This window comes from Zosterops lateralis (assembly GCF_965231275.1).
Source record: "Zosterops lateralis genome assembly, chromosome: 2".
Classification (NCBI taxonomy): domain Eukaryota; kingdom Metazoa; phylum Chordata; class Aves; order Passeriformes; family Zosteropidae; genus Zosterops; species Zosterops lateralis.
In genome coordinates, this window is record NC_139763.1 from 88099635 (window position 1) to 88114965 (window position 15331).

At 45.0% G+C, this 15331-nt stretch overlaps 1 long non-coding RNA gene across 1 annotated transcript; it reads left to right on the forward strand.

Moving 5' to 3' along the window:
- Nucleotides 1-1150: 1150 nt before the first annotated feature.
- Nucleotides 1151-15329, forward strand: LOC310924082. The gene is made up of 4 exons (XR_014592741.1): nucleotides 1151-1186; nucleotides 1451-1529; nucleotides 9471-9522; nucleotides 15220-15329. It is a non-coding gene; the product is annotated as an uncharacterized lncRNA (long non-coding RNA).
- Nucleotides 15330-15331: the final 2 nt, after the last annotated feature.

The window sequence follows — 15331 nt, forward strand, 5'->3', positions numbered from 1 at the left end:
GGCTTAAAAAAAAAAAATGCATATAGCTTAATAGAAACAGTGACTAAATTAATTCATTACAGGGCTTCAGATAAAAAAAACCAGCAAAACACCCCCCTACCAAAATCTTTTCACTTAATTTTGTGACATCATTTTATTTATACCGTATATACTCCTAATTCCTACAGTTGTATCAGAAACCCTTATTTTTATGAAGTTTATGGGTTTTGCCATCTGGTTTCTGAGACATTAGGATACATTTAGGACCCGTTTCCAGGTCACTGCAATTTGAAAGTTAGGAACTTTTTTAGCTTTGGGTTCTTACAAAAAACCCCCTCAGTTTCTTCAATATACTGAAGTTTTAAAGAAAGCCGACCATGGTTGTAACTCTTCACAGGTAGTTCTGTGCACACCAGAATCCCCTGCTGGAGCCGCGGAAAAGTTTGTTTTGCTGATGTAGCTGCTGCGAGGCTGTAGTTACATTTACTAAACTCGCAGGTTTCCTACTGCTGTTGTTTTGGGGCTGTGTCTTCCCAACCCCGGCGCGATTCTCGGTCTCACATCAGCATTTTCCAGCGCAGCCCGCCGGCATTCCCGTATGGACAGGCAGGAAAGGAGCCGCTCCGACGTGAGCCTGAGCAGAGCCACGGGGAGATCCCGCTTTGCGGCTGGGCGGGCGAGTTCCCCGCTGCCCTGCGGGGCCGGGCCGGGTGGAAATCACGGCCGGTCCCTGCGGGGCTCCGCAGCGCGGGGGGAGCCCGGGAGCCGCCTCCAGGGAAAGCACCGGGCGAGCGGCGGCGTTCCCGGGAACTCCAAGTTCTCCCGATTCCCGGCGGCGGCGGTGGCGTCCCGGCCGCTCCCAGCGCTGCCCCTTCCCCCGCTGCCGGAGTTTCCTTCCCCCGCCCCGCGGGCCCCTCTTCCGGCCCCTGCCCGCCTTCCCTCCGCCCCGGTCACGCACGGCCCCGGCCGGGAGCGCCCGCCGGGTTTTGTTCCCAACTCCGCCTCGGCCCCTCTGCCCCCCGCCCCCGCCAGTCCCCTCCCTCCCTCCCTCCCTCCCTCGGCCGCCTGCATTTCATACCAACTCTCATTCCTCGCATTCCTCACTTCCTCCTTTCAAACTCCAGGGGAAATAAAAACCCTCCCTTTTCCTCCCAAACCGCTGCCCCCCCGCCCCGCCGCCGCCCGGGCTCTCCGGCCGCGCTGCCAGGTGAGTGTGCGCTTTGTGCTCCCATCCCACCCCATCCCGTCCCATCCCAGCCCGGCATTGTTCCCTCTCCCCGCCGCCGCGGCACCGGCCAGGGGGAGCCCCTCGGGCCCACCCCTCGCCAACTTTTTTTCTTGTCGGCGATGCGGAGCGGGAGGAGAGGCTGATCCTGATCCGGCCGTCCCCTGTCCCAGCCCCCGCTCCCTCCCCTGCGGGCCGGGCTGGGCAGCGCCGAGGGGCAGCGCACTCACAGCGCTCTCTCTGCAGAAAGTCCTGGAGCTGAAGGAGGATTTGAAGCCGGTCCCCGCCGCCCCCGAGGAACTGCGGCCGCTCTCGCCTCGCTCAGGTCGGGACGCGCCGGCCCGCGGTGGCTTTGGGAAGGGAGACGGGCTGGGAGAGGGGGCGAGGAGCCGCTGGGGTGCCACAGGCGAGGCTCGGGCGTACAAAGGAAGCGATGGGAACATCCTCAATGGAGCCTCCGGCCGCTTCCCCCGCCGGGAAAGGGCTCCCGGTGCTGCCACTCCGGGAACTCGGTCGCTGAAAACAGCAGCGTTAATGGGGAGGGGGAAAAAAAACAACAAAAAACAACAAACCAGGTTCCTACACGGTTCGTAGAGATGCTCTTGGGGAGGGTGGAAAGGAGGAGCAGTACTTAATGTAGTAAATTTTGATGTAAATTATGGAAGATGATTTTGGGGGGAAAAAGAGAACAAACAAACAAATCATAAGGAAGCCTTTCTATAAGAAGATCCGTAGGTTGTTGCAGGGCAGTTCTGTTGTTTCCCAGTTCAGTGGTTTCCCAGTTCAGTTATTCTGAAGTTAAGGGTTGAGTGTTGGTGGCATGCCACAGGAAAAGATTAAAGAAACCCCAAACAAACCAAGCACACACACAAAAAAACCAAACAGAAAGCTTTCCGGAGTAATCTTTTATCTTACCCAGATAATTCCGTTTAAACAGTTTCTTGCAAGGGATGCTAAAGATAGGGCTGTTTTTGCAGAAAAGTGTAACTCTACATGTTTTAAGGACTTCTAGAAAGTATTTTATAATAAACGATCATAAATGTTAAAAAAAAAAACCGAACAAAAACAAAACCTCAGAGCTAACCACAATTAATTACCAACTTTGTTTTTGTTTAACCTGGAGTTACACGCATGTTACTTTCTAACCTTAAGAGTTGAGTTCTGCGACTCCTCTACAAATAAACAACGCAAAACACTTTGGAAGTGCAGGGAGGTTGAGCAGGGATTGGGATTGGTTTTATTTTTCTCTTAATAACTGAAAATAACTATTACAGGGGACAGGTGGGCAATCCCAGGACCCGACTGCCGTGTCTGTCTGTCTGTCTGTCTGTGTGCAGAGTGAGCAGAGCACTCCTTCACCTGTCTGTCCATCTGTCCGGGTAGATGAGAGAGGTTTTATTGTTCTCCCGCAGAAGGAAATGGGCAGCAGGACAGGGCAGGGAGTCACGGGGAGGGGCGAGAGGAGCAGAACAAGGGGGAAAGAAAACAGAGTGGGGATGTAGCGAGTGCTGGGGCTGGGCTGATGCTGCCGGACAGTCACCTGTGCAATTAAAGCCTTTTGGTTTCGCTGGCTTGTTCTCATGTCAGAAGAGCCTGGGATGGTCCTGTACTGAATACAGAGAGGCTTCTTTATTAGGGCTGCTGGATGCTGAGGGACTCGGGTTTTCTCTGGAACTTGGGTTGCCAGAGTGAAGGACAGCCAGTCACCTTTTCAGGTTTTTTTGCAGTGGGTGCAGTTACCTTTTCCAGGTTTTTTTTTGCAGTGGGTGCAGTCACCTTTTTCAGGTTTTCCTAAATCCCAGGGTGAATGGCTCCCTCAAACTGGAGCATGCAACAACCTTATCAATCTCTAAACTGGGCTATCAGCCCATTGTTTGCCTCCTCTTGGAGATGATCCTGGAAGCAAATAGATGTGCATGAGAATGGTTAGCAGGAATTTCTCCGCTGTCTTGGACCCTGCCCCTTCTTTTGGATTTTTAAATTAATGCTACCAATGGTTTTGAAGTATTTTAGGCTGTTATTGTGATAAGCATTTCAATGCTGTTGTATTAAAGCACACCTGTGGGAAAATGATAACCTGTGGGAAAATGAAAACAGTACTGCTAAGCTTTAAAGAGAAAAAGGGGTTCGTGGCACCCTCTCTTGTCTGTGGCTTACATAAAATCACAGTTGTTGGTTTTCTTACTCAGGTATCAGTTTCAGAGATTTCAAGTAGAGTAAGTAGAGTTTTAAGAGGGTTGCTGAAAAGTTTCTGAGAGATGCAGCTTTCATCTCTGCTTGCAATTCACAGCTGTCCTTCCTTGGTATTATGTGTCCTTTTCTGTATCTTGCAGTTCTTGGTTCCATCCCAGTGTAAGCCCAGGGGTGGGTCCCCAAAGAGCTGAGGCTGGCACTGCTGCAGACCTGTCCCCAGGGCCCCAGAGTGCCCATTTCCTTACCTGTCACATCTCTGTGCTTTGTCACTGGCAGGGACACTGGCACTGCTGTTCACTGCCCCGGAGCTGATCCAGAGGAAAAGTATCACTCGATTTTAGCAAGTTCGTTTTCAGCCACGTCTGTGTTTTCGGCCACATCTGTTGGTTCTCCGGTCAAGTTAATCAGATGTGGTGTGATAAACATAAGTTACTCATGTGCTGGTGTGTCTGGAGGAGGAGGTACAAAGACTAGGAGGTGAAGAATGGGCACATTTTCCTAACAACATTGCCATTTTCTCCCACCTTGAGTAGTTCCTTGGACCATGTCTACAGTAGCTCCTGTGAGAGCAAAACGGTTTTGTTTTATCTGACGACGACTGTATCTTAAGAACGTGAAAATTTAGTATAACCTTTAGTATAACCTATTATACTTTCCCAGTAGCTCATTATTGTCTTTTGTTCATTTGTTAGGTTTGGGTTTTGGTTTGGTTCTCCCCTCCCACTCCCCTGTGCTATGTAAAAGTTTTCTTGGGAGAGTTTTTCATCACCCAGTATACATCAGAAAAGTTTTCTTACTCTACTGCAGCAGTTTTTGCCTTGGTGTGTATTTCACTGAAGTGATTGGTTATTATTTCTCTCTGCATTTGCATCTTCTAATTTCTTATAAGCTACTAATGAGGGTATAATAATAATAATAATTTTCAATTTGCTAGGTCTAATTATTGGAGGATTTTTATTTGTTTCACTTTCTTCAGTTTATCTGCCTTTCTTTGTCAGAATAGGATCAAATATTCCACGAGTTGGAGTGATTCATCTCTTTTCATTGCCTGAAGTGATATCTGAGCCCAGGCAGATTAAAGTCACATTGGTCATTTTGCAGCAGAAGCCTTTGCTTTGCAGACAACTCTCATTTGTTGAGCGTTCTCACTCTTGCCTCCTTTTAGCTCCTGCTTCTAGCAGGGCTTTTTGTCCTCGATTTTATCTCTGGGTTTTCTTTGCATTACTTTTTACATAGTCCTATTTCTCTCCCTTGCTTCTTTCGTTTTCTTTTCGACCCGCTGGTGTTTGTAAACTTCATTCTGTAAGTTTCAACCTGCAAGTTTCATTAACGTTACCTTGAGTCAGTCTGAGATCTTTAATTAAGATGTGAAAGACAACTGGACTAGCAAAGATCCCAACCCAACCCAGTAGATGCCCCCTGTATCTGTTGGATCTGCTTGTGTATCATATACATCATTATGCATAGTTTAAAGCCATTAGTTAATTTTCTAATAATATGATTAGTGCTCTCCAAAGCCAATCTGAAGTAATTTTTAGCTGTGATTTCTGTAGAAAGTAACAAATGCTATTTTAAATCTAAACTTTCTTCACTGTGCACACGATTCTTTTCATTCTCTACTTTTGCAGCATTTCTATCTTCCTTTGAGGAGCAATCAAGTTTATTTGGATTTACAGTAATGGATGCTCCTCTCTCTCCAGCTTCTGCCAACAGCCACGCCAAATAAATGCCCGGTGTGTTCCTTTGTAAAGCCTTGTAAAAAAAAGCCATGAGCTGGCATGCATGGAGCTCATGACAAGATCTAAGACTAGATTATTAGAGAGTTTTTTAGGGGTAGGAGGTGGTGTTTTGAGTTTTTGGGTTTTTTGGGGGATAGGGGGAGGGCTTGGTAGTTTTTTGGTTTTATTGTTCCTGTTGCTTAGGTCCTCCTTTTTCTGGAGATGATGCAGTCACTCCCCTTTGTTTTTAACACCATATGAATTAGACGTTTTCCTGCTAGGGAGGGGCAGGTTTTCCAGTTCCTGGTGCTACTGGCTGAGTCACTGGCTCTGTTTTTCTGTTCTCTTGTAGCTTTATAATTACCTTGTTCTTACCTTTGTTAGAATGGGATTGCCAAAGGGTAGGTGTTTTACACTTCTGTATTTCTGAGACATTTCTGAGGGTGCAAGCCTTCAAAAGGTCTGCTTTGCTATTGCCAAAGAGAAAATAAATCAGCATAACCCTCAAAGTGCCTCCTTTCCAACAGTATGGTAACTACTAATGACAGATGTCCAGGCAAAGTGTAATCTCTTGTAGCCTGGAGTGCTTGAGCTAAGGAGGAAATGTCAAGAGAACATGGAGCAGGTGTATACTGAAAGGGAAAGGGAGGATCTATTAATGCGTCCTAAGTTCATTTTACCTGATCACACATCTCTGTAGCTCATTGAAATAAAGCTCATTTGTACCAAACTAGCAGGACTTGGGCAGATCTTTTGGTTTGAAAGTCTTGTCAGCTTAGGGGGAAAAAAAAAGGTGTAAAAGAGAGGTTTGTGTAAGAAGATTATATCCAAGCACATTCACTGCTCTTTGAATTATCTTTAAAAAAATAAAATAATAAAATTCTATTTATTTCTCTGCCCCTCTCACTTGTGCAGGTGGAACATGTAAATCTCTGCTTCTTTCCAGCCAGTATGCAAACTGAAAAATGGAGTAGCAGCATTTTTTTTCCACTGCTTCTGGTCACAGGTTTTATTTGTAAGAACATGCTTTAAAAAGTGTAGCAGAGTCTGTGGTTGGCTGTATCCCTTTAAGAATCTGGTTTTGCTCGGCTAGCTGCCCTTGTTCTCCTGTAGATTAATCCAGCAGAAGGTATATAACCTGCTGACCTTCCTGGCGAGAAGGGTCTGGAAGGGCAAAGAGATAAATCAGAAGGTTCATGCTTTCCTGTAATATCTGGGGACAAGTTTGTTTTTCAGTTTTTCACTTTTTTGACTGATTCCTGTTTAAAGATTGGGGTTGTAATTACAGATTCTCATTATTTTCGTTTGCTTTCTGTGAAATCACTCTATGTTCAGCAGGTTGGAGATCATGGCATGTTTATGTCACAGAGAGAGGAAAGAGTTCTGAACTCAGAATTACACTGGAGTTGAGGGTGATTTTACTGTCTCATGTATCAAACTGGTAGGAGCACTGGAATCTGGCAAAAATGCCTGGTGTGTGTTTGCTTGGAAGTTTCACACTGTTTTACAGAAAGGTTGACTTTCTCCAGTGTCAGCCTTAAGAACTGAATGTGTAAGCAGAGAATGTTGACCTGCTGCACGATCCAGAAGGAGTGTGTACTCCCAAAACTGATCTGGGGTGGTGTCTGAATACCCCAGGAGAGTGCAGCTGGGTTGGTATACACGGGTAGGGTTCATTCCTGTGATGCAGGTGTTTCATCATGGCTATTCTTTATTAGGGCATTGTCCTATGACAAGCATCAAACCCCTTTAAGCTCATGCCTGACTACTGCTAAAATCAAAGCACATGTGTAATTGGTTGACTGAAGGAGGAAAAGTCAAAAGGGCACTGAGCACTGGTCCCATTTTATATACCTGTTGCATTTGTCTTGAGCCTTTAGTAGAGGGCTTAGTCCTGGCCAGACAGGTCATGCCCACAACACAGAACACCTGCAAGCACCACAGAAGGGGGAATTTGACTGCATTCGTGGGTTGTGTGATCACTCTCTATAGTTTTGGAGCTAAACATCTTCGCTGCATTGCAAACATCTGTCTCTTGTCTGAGCTCATGTTCCGTTCTGCCATTAGTGTCATGGGAAGCTAAGTGTGTCACAGTTGTGAGGCTTTGCTGGAACACCTATCTTTGAGTCCTAGACAAGAGACTGAAAGATGTCATGGGCAGAAGGCAGGATTAGTAAATGAGAATTTGATTTTGATATCGTAAAGTGGCCATTATGACTCTCAGCTTCGTGTTACTTGTCAGCAAACCCTTAAAAAATACTCTAGTTCCAGACAGTCTTAAACATGAGCCCTTCTGAAGTTACCACTTGCAATTGCAAATCACTTTTAAAGTTAACCTTTTCTTGTCTTGAAGTTCTTGTCTAGATTTTAACCTAATTCTGGTTTTTCCATTGGGTGGTTCACTTACATCTTCATGCAATATTTTTTTCCATAGGAAAATGGGGGCTTTTGAGCCCATTGGTGAGATTTCCAGGACAACTGAATTTTGGCAAGTTTAGGAGCAAGGTTTTGTTAGGTTGCTATTGAAGATTCCCTATCCTTTAATAATTAAGTGAATAATATGCTTTGGGAAAATGCTCAGCTCAATTTATTTCTGTCTCTAGCTTGGTTTGGTATTTCTCAAGTAATTTTAATCAGTCAATATCTACATTTGTCTGTACATAAAGGGACAGTTACAATTTTCCTGTGTGAGCTGACACTACCAGTGGTTCAGTGATAGAAAAGGGATGTGATTATTTGACTCCCTCCTGGTTCCTTGCTTTCTAACCAGCTCCAGGGAGAATGACTCTGGTGACTGCTGCTTCTAGCACGAGGGTGACTAACCATTTTCACCCTGCCACAACCTTCATCTGTTTGGGAAGCTGTGAAACACATGCCACATGTCTTGGAAAGTCAGGGAGAATGGGAGCTCTGGGAACAGTTCCCACATGGGAGATAACAGTGACTCCCCAGGAATTCCACTGTTCCTTTGAGAGCTGGGGCCAGCCCAGTGCGTGGCTCAATCCCAGCACAACCTGGCCGTGTCAATCTCGGCTGCCCTTGCTGGCTCGTTTTTCTCTCCCAGCTGAGACATAAATCACCCGGTGGTCATTTTGTCAGCCTCAGGCTGGTGGCCTTGTGATGTGGCCTGTAGGTGGGAGCTGGGCATGGGCTGCCCATTGCTCAGGATGGATCCCCAAGCTGGCCACCCACCCCTAGGCTAGTGGGATCACAGCTGGCCTTTGGGTCTTGTTGTTGGGTTGTGGGTTTTTTTCTCTCCCCTCCTTAGGGCAGCAAGGCTCTGTGCTCTGTTTCCTTTATCTCAAATGTAACTGGTTGGATGGTGTGCAAGGCCACACACAGCCTTATCTCATCACATCCTGTTTGACTGCATTATCCAGGGCTGCACTGATACAAGTTCTCCTCTCTCCTTGCTTTGATTTATATCACCCTGCTGGACGCTACATCCTCTCTCTGTTTCAGCCAGAGCTACTGCAATCATTTAGGAGTTGTTTTGCTTTGCTGGGGAAGTCAGGTGCCTTTTGAGCAGCAGCTGCTGCGGGCAGTTTCGGTGCAGCAAACAAACCAAGGTTGGTTCTGTGTTAGGCAGTGTGACAAGCATTCAGCTGGAGCCCAGCCTCCTGTTGGATATGATCTGAGGCTGGTAGCGTTTGTTCCTTTGTAAACCGGTCTCATTCAGTGTTGAGACAGACAAAAATCTCCCGTGCAGCCTGTGGATGTAATGAGTGTATTACCTTGCTCAATACAGAGGCAAATCTTCTTTCCTCCTTGCCGGGTACTGCTGCTGGTTAAGAGCCTTTACGTCCTCTACAGCCAGAAACACTTACCTTAACTGGTTTTATTCATGGGATTATGCAGCCATAGGACTCTGCTGCCTTGGGTGGATTGGGCTATTCACGGGGAATAGGCAGCATTACTCAGGATTGCAGGAGGCCCAGGGCAAAAAGTGAGATGACAGCCAGGCTCAGCCCCCGGCTAAGCTGTTCTGGGGTGTTTGGGCTAAGCCCTCTCAGGAGGCCCACCCATCTCCCCTGTCTCCGGGTTGCTTTAATGATGGGAGTGCAGCTCCTAAGGAGCCTGAGGAGCTGGTTGCTGTCTGGTGCTGCAAAAGTGCTGTACCTTCCTAGGTACAGCTCAGTGCCAGCTGGTCTTGCTGCAGTTGCATCTTTATTGTGTTCTGTAGAGACCCTATAAACATGTTCATGATTTTTGTCTGCAAGCTTTAGCAAATCTTATTTATCGTTGAGTACCTGCTTTCCCACCTTTTCCCTTTCCAGTTTGTTTTTCCTGCAGTCTTTGAGTTGCACCGTTTGGGAGCTACTCATCTACTGATTGCACTCATTTTTCTCTTTCAGAGGAATTAAGCTATTGTAGTGTCCCATAGAATTTCCCAGTCTTCTTCCTCTGGTAAGTTTGAATGCTATCTTCCATCTTGCACCTTGAGCAATAGGTTTCTTAGTATTCCAGACTGTTGCTTCCCTAAGCCCAAATTTCTTTGTATCACCGTGTTGTGTAAATTCATTTGCTCGGTGTTCTACGTGGGAGTAAGTGGCTGGTTGCTCCTGTTTACAGGTTTTCTTATTGTTTTATATATATATATAAACTCTATAGCTTGAGCAGTAGGATTATCATCTGTTATGGCTGAAGTGATTTTTTTTTCTCTCTTTTTTTTTTTTTTTTTTTTTTTTTAATTCTCTGACTGCTGATCAGATATGAAAATATTGTGGTTCTCATCCTCTGCAGTAGCAGCACTTGGCTCACATTACCAAGGTAGTGAATACCTGAATTGTTTGGGTTTGTTTGCACTTCGATGACACCAAGGAGTACCTGTAAGGTGAAGCAATCCCTGCCAGCACAGCCTGCAGTTCCAGGGAATGAGGCCGAGGGTGAGGAGATGTTCTTGGTAGAACAGAGAGACTTTCTTAGGGCTGGGGAGCGGCTGTTGGACCACGCAGGGCTGTGCTGGCACGGGCTCCTGCCTGGCACTGGGGAGTGCATGGGGACTCTGCTCCATTCCAGCAGGGAAAGGGGTGCCCGTGGACTGGGGGGGAGTCTCTTGGACAGAGCAGCTCTAAGAAAACTGAACAACTGGAGGCAGCTGGCTGCAATTTTTCGGGTCCTCAGGAAAGTACGATTTTGTGTCAAGCAGCTGCCACAAACACTTAAGAGGGAGCTGTTACCAACAGTGATGACTGAGGGATTAATATTAGAAAGCAGATGTGTCAGACTATGGAGTCTGTTTAAAGATGTGCTCCCTGTCAATGAGATCCTGCTGAAGGGCTCTTGGCAGCTGTCTGGCCCTGCAGGATCTCTGAATCTCAATGAGATACCGTGTGTGAAAGGAAAGAGAGTTAGTGTTGAAATTATCAGAATTGGAACACTTAAGCCAAAGCTGCTGGAGCTGAAAGATTTTTGTGTTTTCTCCACGGTTTTGCTTTGTGAGTGACTCATTAAGAAATGACCATGGCAGAAAGAAAAACAGAGAACAAGAGTGAGTAAGAGACAGTATTTGTACAGAGGGAAACATTAAGAAGAAAGATAAGAGATACTGTGGTGAGGAGGTGGATGTGCTCTGAGGGGTCTTGTGTCTTTGAACCTGGGAGAGATCCCATGACTGGACCCTACAAAGAAAGTTAGTGAATCATCTCTCAGTAAAATAAGAGTGAGATCAGAATAAAGAAAACTGTAAGGTACAATTGCAGAAGTACAAAAACCAAGGAGTGGGGCAGAAGTTCAGGCTGAGGGAATCCCAAGGGAACAAACCCCAAGCCCTGTCACCTCTGGCAAAACTTGCTATTATGAATATGGGACCACATCCTCTGACTACTCTGTTCATAATAACTGTGCCTGGTGAGGGAATTCAGATGGGAAAGGAATTGTCTGAGCATAGCTGGGATGTCTGTTTAGTGCTTTCAGAATCAAGTTCCCTCCATGTCAGAAGAAAGCTTTGTGATTACAAACTCTTCCACAGGCAGAACTTAAAAAAAATAATACTTAACAAGTACTAAAATATTTAGTGTAATATTAGAACATTCAGTAATACAAATTACCATTAAAGTTACCAGGCTGTATGCATGTGGTTACTATCGAATGGAAGACAGAAACAAATGGAAAGTAGATGCTCACTGAAGCATTTGCATTTTTTTTACAGAAGTTACTAATGAATATTATTGAAACTTTTCTTATAAATAAGACATTTAACGTTCTCTTCCTTCTGAAAAATCCTGTTTTTCACCTGATTGCTCATTCAATGGGAAGTGATTCTACTGCCAATTTTCCAATTTGCCATTCTAATAAAGTCATTTACCACAGGGTTTAGCCCCCAGCTTCTTTTTAGTTAGCTTTGCTTAGTTTAATGAGTGGTCATCTTGGCCACCACCGAGGTCAGATCAACAGTGCAGGAAACAGAGGGCTTGACAGTGTTCAGCCAAAGCAGAGACCAACAGATCAGATAGCAGTCAGCCAGGACTCCCTGAATTATTCTATTGCTTCTGGCACAGAGCATTGCCTGGGACTGCACGTGGAGCTTACTAGTTAAGCAACATCATTTAAGAGAACTTTGCTAGCTTTTTAAGCCTTTGGCATCTTAGTGATCTAAAGGCATAGAATAGAGTTATAAGGATTTCCATGGCCATTTCTATGGAATTTTTTCACAAGTTATAAAACAGAAGGAAAATTTTTGTTAGTGTGCTCTGTAATCTGAGTAATTACAGAGGTTTTAGCTGGAGGTGGTCAAACATCCTTGATTTTATAGTCTGCATGGTTCCCCATTTTTTGTCATCAATCAGGAATAGCTTTAGTACCAAGAAGGGAAAGCAGAATCAGGACCCAAAGCGTAGAAAAGTCAGGATTGATCACAGTAGCATATTTTGGTGCGTGCTGACCTAGCTGTAGCTTGAGATAAAACTAATGTTGCTGGGCAAGGCACGAAAAGTAAGAAGCATTAAAAAAATGCGTCTGGTCACTTCAAGATTTATATAATTTCTTCTTTCACAAGATTTATATAATTTCTTCTGTCACTGCTATTATGTTCCACATCTCCCTTGATTCACACCAGCGTGAGAGAAAGTTCACATATTCTGTCTCTTGCTTTGTGGACTTAGTGTACAAATGACATCTGCTCAAGTTGGTGCAACTTTTCTTTAAGGTTTGGAGAACAGAGTCTGGAGAGTTGACACTGCACTGAATAGGACATGTTTTCTCCTCCAGTTTTTCTGGAGCTTGGACTAGAACAGACCCAGATTTTCCTGTGTCACCAGAAGCACTTAGTGCAGGTGCCAAGCCTTGTAAAATACGAAATGATCAGGCAACAGCTCCCAGGGTGTGAGTGTTGTAGGGGGAGGAGAGTTATGCTTCAGATAGATTTATTTAGTTTCAACTTAAGAATGTGCCACGATGAAATCATCTTCTAGGTATTCCCCTGTGTCAGCATGGACACTAAGGAGATGAAAATAACTGGATTCAAAGCAGATGCTTTTTATGGTCATGGTGGTCCTTCATTCCCTGGGAGATGACTTTGCCTGTGTGCATTGCTAGGGAGATTTGGCTTGACAGCAGAGCTGTAGCTTCCAGTGACTGTGGCTTTGGGAGTCCTGTAGTTGAGCAGTTGGAGATGCTTTCACTTGGTGTGAAGCCTCCTGGCTCGTGTGAGATTTGCAGCTCCCAGTGCAGGTGGGATGATGAATCCACTTGCTGTCATACCTTGGGTTTCCTTCTGAACCCTCTGTTTTTCAGCCTGTCATCACAAGTTAAAAGCAGCCTGGGCTTTGTGTTTGTGGCTGTTTTAATGTGTGTTAATTATGGAGGGTCTGCTGAGCCTCCAGGGACTAGGGGTGCTTGGGGAATTATGAAAGGGAGATTTGGAACAGGTAATTTCTCTTTCCTGGTCAGTGTCTCCCTGTGGAAAGCTTACACCTCTACACTGATTCCCCAGCTGGACAGTCTCTTAAATAGCCATGTAATTTTTTGTTAGCATCTGCCAGTGAAAAGGGGAATGTTTGGCAAAGGAAGCAACTGTTACCCTTCATTTCAGGGTCTCTTAAAGTCACATTGCCGGCTTTGGTGCCATTCACAGGGCGCGTGGGATGTCTGTCCCAGTGGATAAAAGCCAAGTGTGAGTTTCCCTTTCTGCCCCTCCCACCTCCCATTTTATTATTTCTTTCCATGTTCATTAAAGCTCTGAAACTGTACACCGTGGATTAAGAGGGTGAAAATAATCTCATGTAGGTGCTGAAGTGGATGGATGGGCAGTGGTGGGCCATTCCAGTGATCTGTGTGTTTCAAATACTCTCACAGGAAATAAGTCATATACTGGGTTTTCTAAATGTCTTTGTGAACCATTTATTAAAAGGCTGCACATTATTTGTTTTATTTATTTAGTCTACATTGAAATTAGTCAGAGGCACAGTATGATCTTACTTGTTTGTTTCCTTACCTTTGGTGGGTTTTGGAGATGTAAAATATGTATCTGCTGCTGTCAAAAGTTATTAAGGAGAAGCAAAACCTTCTGAGAGCCAATGTTGTCATATCTTTACAATTTCAGGTTTGGAAATGTTAAAGTTCTTGAAGAATTTCAGCTTTTATTTAAAAAAAAATCTGGTCATCATGGTCTTGGAGAAGATTTTAAAAATGCAAAACTCAAAGAGATAAGAAACTAAAAAAAGACTCAAAAGTTTGTCAGAAAAGTTTCTGGAGCTATGAGCCCTGAATTTTTGAAGTTCTGAGGTTGAATGAATGGACTGCTTTCCCCCTAAATCACCTAGGGCTTGGCATAACTGTACATACTTCTTTTATAACTAGTTTTTAACAATTTTCTCCCAAATTTCACCCCCCCAAATTTCTCCTCTGTTCCCCTTTACATTTTCACTGTGATATTTCTGAGCTAGAGAGTTGTCATGTCAGACCTCTCTCCTGACTCATGTTCAGTGCAGGTTTGATGATTATGTTGCTCTTGGAAAAAAGTCCTTATTCTGATTTTTCTTGCTACCCAGCTCGATGTGGTGATAGAGAGGGGAGTTTTGAACTCTGGCTGGATTCTCAAATGCTGTCCTGTGAACATTCTTTGTGGCCCAGATAACAAAGCTATTAAAATGATAAACAAACAGCTTTGGGATTAAGGCAGAAGAATGATCTGTGTCTTTAGAAACCATTTGTCTCCTGCCTGGTTGACTACAAGTGTCTGTGTGGTCTGAAGTCAATTTCTCAATGAGTGTTTCAGCAGCTCCACTCAAAGGCTTCAGCCTCTCCTGTAGGCATTTATAAGGAGACTATAATTGTAGTTTCCAAGAAACTACCTAAGCTGCTTGCTTAGGTTCAATGAGAAACCAATTTCTGCTCCTGCCCAGTGGCAAATCTAATAGCCTGAGACTAGTAAGTGATGAGGGGGCAGCGAGGCAGAGGAAACTGAAGGAATTTGCCCAAAGTCATTCTGAAGATGAGCCATAAAAACAGGCTAAGCACCTTGGTTCTTGACCTGCAACCTGGTGCTGTCATCCCTGTGCTCATGGTGCCTTCTGCTCCTGCCAGGATATGGTACTGGGATTTGGAAGACACTGTGTTACACTGTCTGGGTCCAGGAATGGCTTTTTAAAAGCACAGCTGATCCTTGAGAAGAAATGTCAGTGTTAGAAGTGACACCAACCACTCTGATCCAGTGAAACAGTATCTAAGAAAATTTCAACCCCAGTGCTCAGTGATGACTGGATAATTCATCACTGCTGTATTTTGCATAGTCTTTCACACAGACTGAATCCCTCTATGTGTGCTTCAGAAAGTTAAATAACAGTTACACGGATAATGGCAGTCCAGGGAGAAAGAAATAAAGGAGATAAAGACATGAGAAGAATCCTCTGAGAACTGGGAAGTGACAGAGTTAATGAACCAAAGAGATTGGAGCAGGCTGTTTATCAGAGGGATTTGTAGAATGTGTTTTCATCTCAACATAAATAAAAACCCAACATGTGGCTGAGTTATCATTTAAGATAAACTTGAAGTAAACCCCCTCCTAACTAAGATTTTTTTACACTTTTTTTTGCTCTAGTATCTGCCTTTTCCCAGCGAGGAGGGTTCCTAACCATCCCAGCGGGATGTTCTTTGCCGTTGCAGGTTCTGAGTCTGCTCCTCCGCGTGGCACCTTGGAATTTCTAGCTGGCACCATTACCTCCAACGAGTGGAGTTCTCCCACCTCCCCTGAGGGGAGCAACGACTCGGGGGGCAG